Raw genomic sequence first — 13,847 nt, 5'->3', positions numbered from 1 at the left:
GAAAGGAATATCTATAGGGAAATACAAGAGGTCAATGTCTATGATGTCTTGGATTTTCAATTTATGTAACTAGACAAGTGGCAGAATATGGAAGAAATGCAGATAGAAGGAAAATTCAGTCTTGCTTCATTAGTAATAGGTAGTTTTCAGTGATTCCAACAGGTAAGACAAAATACATCCAATCAGTAGCCTCTAGCTATTTAAATAAAATGAAAAAAATCAGTCTCACCACATTTCAAGTACTCGATAGCCACATGTAGCTAGTGACTACTGTTTTGGTCTGTACAGATATAAAACAATCCCATGATAGTGGAACATTCTGTGGAGCTGGACTGATCTAGATTAAATTTCAGTTTGTGATTTGTCTATAGAGAGATGTACATAAAAGTATTAGATGAAGAGTCACAGGCTAGGCTGAGACTTGCAGAATGTCATCATTCAATAGAAATAAAATAGTTATGAAGGCCAGGAAAAGTTTGCATCATAAATCCAAGAAGAGAAAATTTCAAAATATAGGGAGCTGTGGACAGGTTTGAGTGCTTCTGAGAAGCTAAGTAAGATGAGGCAGTCAAAATATCCACTGGGTTTAGTGAGACTTCCCATTTCCAGAAGCATGTTATGGTAAAAGCTAGAAAGGAGTGGCTTAAAGAACTAATGGGAGATTGGAGAATGAATATAACATTATGGATTCCTGTTTTGAAAGAAAGGAGAGAGATTGCAGTAGCTTCAAGACCATGAAAGGTCAAGTGGGAGATCTATCATCTATCTATCTATCTATCTATCTGTCTGTCTGTCTATCATCTATTTTATTTTAAAAAAATTTAGAAAGAGCAAAATGAATTTAACTTGAAGAAGAGTTACCCTGTTGAAAGGGAAGGGAGATAAATATACAAGAGGGAGAAGAAATAATCTACAGTGTAAAGTCCTTAGGAAAGAGAAGAGATTTAAGACAGAGCAAAAAAATGGAAAGATTATCCTGAGATAGAGTCATACAATTTACCAGAGTTCCTGTGATTTTAACACCATTTGAGTTATCTTCAAATACGTTTTTTAATGAAGCATTCCGAACATCTGGTTTATAAACACACACAAAATATATTTTATTTACAGGTGTTTCTGTTTCCATGCTTGCCTGTTGTTCACATTTGTTCTTCCATAACAACTTCAGCGAAATGAGGCAATGAAGTTCAGTTAATCCCTGCAAGCCTCCTCTGTATTTCTCCCACATGGCAGTTACTTACCAAATGTTCACTTTTCCCTCTCTGAGGGAATGGAACATTGTTAATGAGTTAGATTTTATAACTACGTGGTCAGATTTATGTTTTAGGCAATTTCTTCCTCAGTTAAGTGGAGAAAGTTTCTGAGCCAAAGAAAGACTGGAGTTAGGGAGGATAGTAGAAGCGACTGCAATAAACCAGAAGAGAAATGGTAACAGCCAGTGTCATCTGGGATGAGAATGAGAAGTGTCAAGACAATGAACAATAACAAAACCAGATTGGGATACAGAATTACTCAGAACAGAAAGAATTTCAGTAGCTTCCTAACTGTGTTGCCTTTTTAATATCTTGGTCTAAGATTTAATATTAGTAACAGGATTACAGTATGTATTAGTTCTGTCTAGTGTTTGTATACATGATTTAATTAAATATTTTAACTGCTAAACAATCAGGGATAACTGGTGAATCTTGAGACTTACTAAATCTTATGATTTATTGAAGCTTTCTGTATTAAACAGATTTGGAGGGGTGGCATCTCTGTGTTTTGAAGTGCTGATAAATGCTGATTTTTTTTTTTTTTTTTTTTTGCGTTACATGGGCCTCTCACTGTTGCGGCCTCTCCCGTTGGGGAGCACAGGCTCCGGACGCACAGGCTCAGCGGCCATGGCTCACGGGCCCAGCCACTCCGCGGCATGTGGTATCTTCCCGGACCGGGGCATGAACCCGTGTCCCCTGCATCGGCAGGCGGACTCTCAACCACTGCGCCACCAGGGAAGCCCGGGATGATGATTTCTTAATCATGCAGTCTAAATAACCCCACAGTCTAAGGGTTTGGTCCTTCTGCCAGAGTCTAGCAACTGTTCCTGCTCTATTCCTAGGCTCTAACCCAAAAAGTAAGTGGTTACAGGGGATCCACACTTCTGCCATTTACCCAGACTCATAGTTTACCCCCAAAATTGTTCCATCAACTCAACCCTGATGTGTGTGTTTGTTCTCTGACATCTATTTGACCTTGTTCACTTGATATTATATTCACATTTGTTTTTGCTCATTTTTCAAAATACTTTTCTACAGGTAAACTCACAACCCAGCATTCTAGCTTCCCTCCAAGGATACACAAACTTTCTCTTCTGTCCAAAATATCCTTTACCTTTGCTCAGTAAACACCTATTCCTTAGAATCCAAGTCAGGTGTCACTTTCCCGTTATGCTTTACCGTATTTCCCTGACAGAAATAGATGGAGGTAATTGCTGTAATTTGTAACAGTTTTGTAGTTTCTATATATTTCTAGAGAAGAATATAAAAATTATAATTTTAATTATTTGTTTGCATGATTTGCCTCCTGGAGCAAAATATGTTTTTCAAGGACAGGGAGCATTCATCTTTTTATCCCTATTTCTTAGCAACATGTCCAAACTAGAATAGACATTTGATAAATTTGTGGGAATGGAAATCGGCATGAAAACACGACTCAAAATCCACTGTGACAGAAATAACCAAAATATTTAGATAATAAAGTTCAAAGCTACATTTCGAATGAAAATAATGCCACCATCTGGCTCATCTCAAAGAAAAGAGAAAAGCAATCTCTCAGAGTACTGATTACAAAGTCAAAATGCATTTGGTAACTGAGAGAAATAAAAACTTTACCAGTAACATTTCCATAAATTGTCACTCATTATTTTAAGATGGCATTGGAAAACTTGAGCTTGAAAAACTATCTGGTTAAATTTTCATGGTAGTTGACAGACCATCTGAGTATACTGAATAAATGGCCTCACTTGGTCACAATACCTGACCCACTGTTTTAAACCAGTACCTGTAATTCCTGTCACTTGTATCATTTATTTAGTTATGTATTTGCATCTTCTTCAGAAGTAGGTAGCTTAATAACAATGATTGATTTAAAAATATGATTTTTATCTTCTCACTTATCCAGGAAAACATCTCCCTGAAATTTGTAGCTTGCAATTATTTCTTAAGTGAGTGTCATATCTTGTACTCTATACTACATATTTTATTTTTCATAAAGAGTTATCTTTCTTCTACACCACACTGCATATTTTTAGATCATTGATAACAATATACAAATATATTAGACATTTAGATTTCTCATTTTGGAATGTCGGTATGGATCCAAGCAAATAGAATAAATGGAAGTTGTCCTTTTTCAAATGGCAATAATTATATAAATAGATATGCAGTGAAAGTACATCAGGTGGGAGGAAAGCCCAGAGAAGTTGCAGAACCAATAAAGGGAAGGCAGCTGCCCAGTATTCCTGAGGGGCAATTGAATGCAGGGAATATGTGTACCAAGTGTGCTAAGAGTGCACATTTTCAACAACAGAGATACTGCATTTACACTGAAATTAAAATAAGCACAAGAGGGACTTCTCTGGTGGTCCAGTGGTAAAGAATCCTCCTTCCAATGCAGGGGACGTGGGTTCGATCCCTGGTGGGGGAACTAAGATCCCACATGCCACGGGGCAACTAAGCCCGTGCACCACAACTACTGGCCCCAGGAGCCTCAACTAGACCCCGCGTGCCGCAAACTATAGAGCCCACATACCCTGAAGCCTGTGCGCCACACCTAGAGAGAGAAAAAAAACCCGCACACCACAATGAGAGAGAAGCCCGCGCACCGCAACTAAAGATCTTGCATGCCTCAACGAAGATCCCTCATGCCACAACTAGGACTCAACGCAGCCAAAAATAAGTAAAATAAAATAAGCACAAGAAAACAAACAACAGCAAAGCTTCCTAGAGAAAACTCACCTCTGTCTGATTAATTTTGCAATGAGCATATAAATTCACAATGAATTTTTAAACCAAATATCTCATGGTACATTTTAGTTAAACTGAAAACAAACAAACCAATTGATTTTATTACCTAAATCATAGACATCTCTATGCTTCCAAAGTGTTATCTTAGTTGGAAACTTTCTATAGAGATCTGAAGAGAGCATAAAACTATAAAAACTGTCAAAATTTTTTATGGATTTTCTTAAAAACAGTATCTTCTCCATTTTAGCTAGAAATGGACAAGGAAGCAAGTCTCTTTCTGTGTACACTTCATCATTAGGAAATAAATTTCATGCCAATCCCACAGAACACATGCTAAGCATGAGTTAACATGAAGGATCAGATTGTCAAATCAGACTCACACAAATAAGAGATCTTATTCAGTTTTAGCCTTTTTTAACAATTTCGAGTAAATAGGCTTTTAAGAGTCATGAGTGATCAAGGGTGAGGTATAGGGATTTTTAGTGTGCCTTCCTACCTACAACAGATGCACCCTCTTGCCCAAGTAAAAGTTGAGGTCTCAAGTTAGGCAAGTGTACAATCTCGTCACAGTCAGGACCAGATTCAGTTACAAAATACTTCCATTTTCTATTCAGATAGTTATACAGCTTATGTGACATTTTCCAGAGAGCCATGCTTAATTCACCCATAGATTCCAAGTGTGTTTGTCGTAAGTAATCTTAGATCGTGGACATCTGACATTCAGTATATTTATAGAATATAAATCTATATTTATCTATATATAGCATATCTTTTAAAGATATTATATAGCATATCTTTTGTGCTACAGAAAGACTCTTTTGTATTAATTTGTTTGCCAAAATGTCAGTTATTACTATGTTCATAAGGAGATTAGACCAGGATCACCTACCTGCCTTCTTTCCTCCTTGAATTTGCCCCCCTCTGCCTCAGGAATAAGAGCAAAATTGATTGCAAGCAGCTCCTCGACTCCTTTCTTCTTAGCATGCATTGAACTAATTTAATTCTAATTAACAGCAAATCATTAACTTTCCCTGGTCACCCACTTGACTTGGACATTGGATAAGCCCATATAAGGGACTTATTAGTAGGAATTTCAGGTACCAACAAGCAGCAGTGAATCACTGGGTATATTGAAGGTAAAATTCTAACATTAAGGAACCAATTGCAAATACAGTAAGGTACAAAATATCCTTCTCTTCACTGTGAACTCCTCAAGAATCTGGTATTTAGGAGGAGCATGGTAAATATTTGTCAAATTAGATTTTTTAATGCAGAAACATCTCTGATTTTTGAAACAGAAAACTTCAATTTAGAGATTCAATTTAGCTTTCCTATATTCTAATTTAAACCTCTAAAAAGTTTTTAATCACATCATTTCAGAATACACAAGCTAAATTTGACAAGTTTCAGCACTATCAAACTTTGTTTTTTAGCTCTAATAAAAAATATATAAATACTTCTTGAGTAGCAGATAAAAATAAATAAAGCTGGCAGAAAAAATAATGTTGTTTTCAAGCTTTCAAAACCATGTTACATAAATAAATAATAGTAGTAAAATATATACTCTGTAATAAAAAACAGATATACCTAATAGGACTGTTTAATGGACTCCTACTGTCTTTTATTAAATAGCAAAATATTAGCCACAGTCAGTCAACTTGAAACCAGTAGGTTTAATTTATTAAAAAATAAATGTTACTATTGGGCCTCCCTGGTGGCGCAGTGGTTGAGAGTCCGCCTGCCGATGCAGGGGATACGGGTTCGTGCCCCGGTCTGGGAGAATCCCATATGCCGCGGAGCGGCTGGGCCCGTGAGCCATGGCTGCTGAGCCTGCGCGTCCGGAGCCTGTGCTCCGCAACGGGAGAGGCCACAACAGTGAGAGGCCCGCGTACCACAAAAAAAAAAAAAAAAAAAAAAAAAAAAAAAAAAAAAAAAAAAAAAATAAATGTTACTATCATGTTTGTTAACTTTTTAAACAAATCTGTATAAATTTCCTAAAAAATTCACTTTTTTCACAATTTGTCTGCTGCTTTGTAGAAACAAAAACACTAAAAAGGTTCATCAACCCAAATGTCATTAAAAATGAATTTTAAAAAATTACCTTCTCAAACTAACCATTGAAAGTCAGAGCACCAATAAATAAAATGGGTAATGTGAGTTACTAGAATCAGAGGTTTCAAATTAAATTTGAGGTAAATTAATAGAATATATTCCCACTAGTGTATGAGTTTTTTGTAAGTATAAATGAAAATAAGTAATTTTATGCATAATGATGGTTAATATCAATCTATTTTACTTTTGTCTTTATTAAATGTGTTAAAATATCTATATTCTCATTGCAGTGGAACTCCTCACATTATGTGATATTTGAAGAATGAGTAAACGTTTTTAGAAAGAATTTATCATGCAAATTTGGGGGAGGAAAATGTCTTAAATAAAAGTTTTTTCACCATTTTTTAAATTTGTTCACTTTTTTGCTTTGGGGTGATTTCCGGGGAAACCCAGATGAGAAACAGTAGACAATAAGTTCCTTATAGTCACTAATTTTGGTGTCAGTGTGAAAATTTGCATTTTCCTTAATTGAGCTAATGTATTATTGTGAAACCTTGTAAATATTCAGAGTTGATTTTGTCTTCACTGATTTAGGAGTAACCATTAGAATGTCAAGATTGCAGAATTTATCTACAACAAAAAATTGTGATCTTCTTTATCTTAATATTGACTATTTGTTATTTTTATTTGTATTTAGATATGTTCTAGATATGCTACTCTCAAATAATAGACCACTTTACTGCCCCTTTAATAATATTTATAGTGTACTTTTATAATAAATGTATTGTATTTATATTTTATAATATGTAAAATATATTTATTATATTTATAATCTAATTATATTCTATATATGATCACATATGATGTATAACATATATACAGTTATAATATAATAAATATTTTATATAAAATTATATTTATTATATATAGTATAAAATAATATTTGGAGGGCATTTTTATTTGTATAATAGTATTTGTTTAGTAGTTTTATTTATATAACTATTTACCTATATGTGAAATGCTTCTATATAGTAACTTTTAACTTTTAAATATTGTGTATGTGTTGAGAGAGAGAATTCTTTATGTATTCAGCCATAATAAAACACAGCACTTATCTTTTAAAAATTAGAAGACTGTAAAACTTTCTTTAATATTTTTATACTGTGTTCAGAATGATTATACAGATTACTGTGAAGATGAACACGTTGACTTATGTTGTAGATATGTACTCTACTTTTTTTCAACTGTGTTTTGATATTAGAAGACCACAGAGATATAATATTTAACTTTAAGTTGACTCTGAGAAATTTTTCAGTCTATTGTTTAATATCACAGGACATTTTTTTGATGGAATGGCCTGATGATCCATGTATCCAATTACATTATAATTTGCATTTGGGAAATTCAAGTAGGCTTCTTTTATTTATAATTTGCTTAGCTTTGAAAATACGTTATTAAAGGTTATATTATTATTAATAAAAATAAATGTTATTAAAGGTTTTAGAGGAGAATTATCTAAAAGAGAACAAAAATTGCATTCATAATGTAAGATGTCTGTGCTGAAAAAAGCAACATATGTTTGGATAGAAACCACGATACCTGATAAGTTGCTTGTTAAGTATAGTTCTAACATATATTTAAGTATAAAAATATGCCAAGCACAATGGTTCTTTTATTTTTGAGGACATATTTCTCTGGAATGCCAATTTTTTTGAAGTTTTAATAAATCACTTATAAACGAAGTGATGAGGCATACATATATTAAACATGGCCATAATGAACACTTAAAATATTTATGAAGATACTTTGAAACTCCTTTTTGTTTACTCACCACTGTTTGGAAACCATTGTTATAAGGGACACCATTAGGGTTGACATACAAGCAAGAGGAATACATGACCACGTACCTAAACTATTTTAGATGTCCTCATGATTTAAAAAGTAATAATAATTCTGGAAATTTAATACTTAGAAGTTTGTTTCTTAAATCTAAGCTTTTATACCAGACTAAAAGGAAACATACCTTAGTCAAATCACACTTGAAGTTTTCTGTGGAAGAAACTAGAAAGATAGAAAACTAGGATACACATATTTTCTGGGTGGGGCTTAATAATTGTACTTAGGTTTTGGCTTTTATGGAAATATTAACTTGTAAAGTTGATAACGCAGAATACTGTTTCACCACAAACAAATTGTCCCTCCAACAGGCTGAAAGTTTATGTTATTTCCTTACAGTTATTCCTTTCTTCCCCATCATTAGTTACCTCCATTAACTGAGAATATAATCCTACCCCATTGCTGTTGGGTGTATCCACATGATTTGCTTTAGCCAATGGAATGTGGGGAGAAGAGACAAAGTACTAGTACCAAGATGGACATTTAATAGGCATCACCTTTTCCTACTTGCCCCTGTAGTGGTTCTGCCATCTGCTCTGAGAATGCTTGTGCTGGGAAGTCATTGGTCTAAGGAGAACAAAGACACTTGGAGGACACCTGGACCTAATCACTACCCCTGCTGCTCACCAATTCATGGGTAAGAAAACATTAATTTTTTTCATCATCAGCCAATGAGACTTTGGGGTTGTTACTAATTGAATTCTAATCAATTTTTCCTACAACTCAATTAACCAGTCATAGTAATATATTATTCTATCTATATTTGAATATAGATATGCTAGAAAACTTAGTGTGTTGATATTTTTTTCTGTAAGGAAAATCTGAGTCATGGTCTATGCCTTCCTCTGCTGCTTTTGCCTTCATACACCGAGAACTTACACATCTATATTTGCAGTGTCATGTTGATCCCTTTCAAAGATTTACCAACCTATGCATACTTTTTCCTACCCTTCCATCTGGAAAACATTTATTTTGTGTTTGCTATAAACTCTAACCTATACAGAGCTCTTCACAGTATGGTTCTAACCTATAATTCCATGCTACTCTTCGTTCTCTCCAGTACACGTAATGCAGGTCAGTGAAGAATACCCTACGGTGTCCAAAATTTCTGACAGCTGTGCCTTTATTTATATGTTATTTTTCTACCTGGGAATCATTCCATGTTCTAGCTTTTGTATTCCCCCCTCTTCATTCTTGCCCCAGAACCAAGATGCTGAAGATCTTGAATTGAACTAGTTGTAACAGTTACTAACTGAAAAAGAAAATGCCAACTCAGAAAATAGTATATATAAAAAAGGAGCAGAAACTATTTTCCTCTTTTGTTTCCTTTTGTAAAGAAAAAATCAAAATGGAAGATGATTATTTGAAAGATGCCAAAAGTATAAAAAGGTACTAGGGCTTCCATGGTGGCGCAGTGGTTGGGGGTCTGCCTGCCGATACAGGGGACGTGGGTTTGTGCCCCGGTCCGGGAAGATCCCACATGCCACGGAGCGGCTGGGCCCGTGAGCCATGGCCGCTGAGCCTGTGCTCCGCAACGGGAGAGGCCACAACAGTGAGAGGCCCGCGTACCGCAAAAAAAAATAAAAAAGATACTAAAAATTCTGGTTTATATAAAAAAAAGATACAAAGAAAAAGATATCAAAGCAGACATCCTCAAAACTTCATTGATAGTGCAAGAGAAAATAGGTCACTCCTGTGTGCAGCCCAAAGCCAAGAAAGAAAACCATAACCCATTGTTGAGATGTTATTTTAAAGATCAAATACAAGCTATTATATTCTAGAAAATTCTAAAATTTTATTTTAATGTCTGTCATTTTACATTTATTTTTCTTTATATTAATGGTCATTATTCAGAACAAATTGGTTTTAATATTCATGTTTAAGATTGAGAATAGAGGGGCTTCCCTGGTGGTGCAGTGGTTAAGAATCCATCTGCCAATGCAGGGGGCATGGGTTCGTGCCCTGGTCCAGGAAGATCCCACATGGCATGGAGCAACTAAGCCCATGAGCCACAACTACTGAGCCTGTGCCCTAGAGCCCGCAAGCCACAACTACTGAGCCTGCATGCACAACTACTGAAGCCCACGTGCCTAGAACCCATGCTCCACAACAAGAGAAGCCACCACAGTGAGAAGCCTGAGCACTGCAACGAAGAGTAGCCCCTACTTGCCACAACTAGAGAGAGCCCACATGGAGCAACAAGCCCCAACGCAGCCAAAAATAAATTAATAAAATAAATAAATTTATTTTTAAAAAAAGATTGAGAACGGAAAGAAATTAGCTAAGGAATATCTGCTCATTAAGAGTGATATATTTCATGAATTTTGCACATTTGTTGTGGTTATGACAATAAAAGTAGACTAGTACAGTTTTACACATAATGAAAATTATATATTTGCTTTATAATGTTCTTTATGCAGATAAGAGAATATATCTGCACAAATGAGTTTTTTTTACTGGTGTTGAAAAAGATATATTTGACTCATTCTAGAATTTAGATAATACAAATTATATAATCACTACTTATATTGAAACAAATGCTCTTTAAATTTTCCTTTCTTAACCCTTATCTTTATCTATACATATAATTTTTAAGTTTATAAATTAAATATGTATGAAGAAATTGTAACTTTTTTTAAAAATGCATTTTAATCTTACATTAGACTGTAATGAAGAGAGCAATTTAAAAAAAAATTCTAAAACTTTTATTTTTGGTAAACTAAAGAAACATAATATTCTGTGCAAGAGGACTTGAAGTTTATATGATGAGATTCTATTAAAATAAGCTCAAAGAAAGGTAAAGGTTGACCTCAAGAAAACTTGACAGTATTATATGGAGGAACACATATCATTCTGATATTTTATAGGCTAAAAGCTTCAATAAAAAAAGAGATGTTATTTAAAAATACATTCATAGAAAAAATCATATATTTCAGAAATTGAGAAAAATTGTTTGGTATTGTACAATTTTCAAAAGCCAATGTATTTTAGAAACTGATTACATTTCTCAGTTTAGTAACCTTAACAAAACACATGGTAATAGACCCCAAAATCAGTCTAACTATATTCACATTAAGTCCATAGGTAAATTAAAATTGCCAACAGTTTTGAGCACTTGCTAAATCCTAGGAGCTATGGTAAGGATATTATAGGATAGCATCACTTAGTCATCACAATGATCCTATTAAAAGATATTATAATTGTTTTCCTAAGGAAACTGAAGTTTAGGTCATCACTTACCTACAGTCTCAAAGTGATGGGCCTGGAATTTAAAACCACATCTATTTAGGTCCACGTTAAGAATTTATATTTTACCATTTGCTCATTTACACTCTATTATTCTTTCATTCTATTAAAGTGAACTCAAAGAAATATTCCTTGAGCCATGTCTATGTTCCAGGAACAGTTCTGGGTGACATAACAGTGAACAAAGAAGAAAAACACTTGGCCTTCTCAGTAAAACATGTCAGAAAAAGCTAAAGAGAAAACTAAAATGGGGAAGGAGGAAAGGAATTATGGGGTTGGGGGATTTGTAGTTTTAGAGGGTGGCTAGTAAAGTCCTAACTGAAAAGAAATGGATGCATAAAGCCTGGAGATGGCTGGGGAAGAGGTCCTGTGAGTATTCCAGGGAGAGTATTCCAGGCAGGAGGGAAGAGTGCATTAAAGCTTTGAGCATGGCTGGTGTGTTCAAGGAACAGAAAGAGGATGGTGCGGTTGGAGCACAGGAAACAAGAGAGGAACAATAGGAGACATGTTCAGAGAAATAATTAGGGACCAACGATGTACATCCCCCTCATTGCTGATGTTATATCTGTTTTACTCAGAATGATTTACGGAGCATTGGAGGATTTTAAGCAGAGGACTGACATGAACTGGCTTCCATTTATAATACTAGGATCTTTGTGGCTGAAGTGTTGAGAATAAACTGAAAGGGAGCACATGCAAACGGAGGGAGACTAAACATAGTGTTCAAGTTCAAGTAAAGCAGCTAGGGAAGTATTGAAATATCAAAGGGGATAGAAATGATTTGCATTAGGTTTAAGGACATGAAGAAAACTGGAGACATTTTTATTAAATATTTAGAACATAAAGATCAACAGCATATTGTGATGGGTTACATATGAAGCATCAAAGAGGAGAGGCGAGTGTCAAGGATGTACTTCTAGGTTTCTGTTTGGGAAGTAAAAACGAAATGCAAAAGGAGAAAGCTGGTTCCTTGCATTATCCATTCCCTTTTACATAAATATGGGAAAAGGGCTATAGATTGAAGGGGAAACAACAAATATAGTTCTAAACAGTCAGACAGTGATAGTTTTAAAACATGCAGAGTAAATGTCGAGTTGTCAGGTCTTATAGGAAGAGTATTGAATGGATATAATAATTTATGATTGATTTGACTACAGATGATAAAGCCATGGATATGGATGAGATCACCTGAGGAGAAAATATAAAACAAGAGAACCCGATCCAAGGAGGTATTGCAATATTTACTGTCATGCTACAGATAGGGCTAGAGTGGAGACAAACATAGAGAATCAATGCGTAACTGCATTTTCTTTGAAAGCAGTGTGTCATCCAGGGAAGCATAGGATATCCTGGCAGGATCACACTAACTTTTCCTAATTTACAGCACATACGCCTGGAGGCATGAGTAGACCACAGGCCAGACAGAGCATACAACAATTGGAATTATTCTACCGGCAGAGTATCAAAAACATTCAAATCAGCTGAATAGGGAAGAATCAGGCTTATGCAGTGACTGACAAAGTGGTTCAGGTTTTTCCTGATGCACCAAAAAGGAGGTTGGGCTTCACTAGGAAAGAGGCAAGGGTAGCTGGCAAGAAAGCCAGGTCAATCATAAAGCTAAATGCAGAAACCTTGTTCCCAGGGCAGGCACCTCATTAATACAGAGAATAAACTATGCAGAAATGAAATTCCTCTGCTGAAACTGCCCAGAGCTCTGGTTCCCTTGCCGTTAGAGTCACTTTGTTAAACTACTGTATAGGGCTTCCCTGGTGGCGCAGTGGTTGAGAGTCTGCCTGCCGATTCAGGGGACACGGGCTTGTGCCCCGGTTCGGGAAAATCCCACATGCCGCGGAGCGGCTGGGCCCATGAGCCATGGCCGCTGAGCCTGCGCATCCGGAGCCTGTGCTCCGCAACGGGAGAGGCCGCGATAGTGACAGGCCCGCGTACCGCAAAAAAAAAACAACAAAGAAAAAACACAGCTGGGTTTTTGCTGGAATACTTGCAGTATAAAATGGGATATGGGAGAGAGCAATTCTATAGTGTAAGTATTCTATTCTTAGTTAAGAGATTTAAAAGACAGCAAGTATCAACCTATTTTGACACATGACAGATTTACATGAGTTTTTCCTTAAAAAAAAGAAATCACTAAAGGGGAGTGGCTGAGGATGGATTGAGGAGACAAGGATGTCAATAGCAATGCTTTTGAGTCTATTGTTGAAGAAGCAGAAAACTACTCATGGATACTGTGAAAAACAGCAGAGGCAAGAATCTTGGTATCTCTTTTGTGTAAGATGTACAAATCAATGAAGGGCAAACAAACCCAGCCAATGTACCAACCTCCACAGAACCTTTAAAATAGAAGTCACTGCAAGAATATAGACTCATTTCCTAGGAATAGGTTAATGTAAATTCATGAATTTCTAATTAGCAATTAACATTTAAACAAATAGAGAAAGTACTATATTCTTTCTTAATTCTAATACATAGGTGTATTTTAGCTGTTCTCCTTTAGAAAGTTAATTCAATAATTTATGGACTTTTCTATAAAAAAAAGTCTCTTTTAACATGCCACAAATAGTAGACTATTTTGTGTGGCTATATTTTCTTTCTGGACCATCTGCCTACAAAGCAGGAATTCAACAAGTTTGAACT

This window comes from Hyperoodon ampullatus (assembly GCF_949752795.1).
Source record: "Hyperoodon ampullatus genome assembly, chromosome: 12".
Classification (NCBI taxonomy): domain Eukaryota; kingdom Metazoa; phylum Chordata; class Mammalia; order Artiodactyla; family Ziphiidae; genus Hyperoodon; species Hyperoodon ampullatus.
This window is presented reverse-complemented; position numbering follows the sequence as displayed.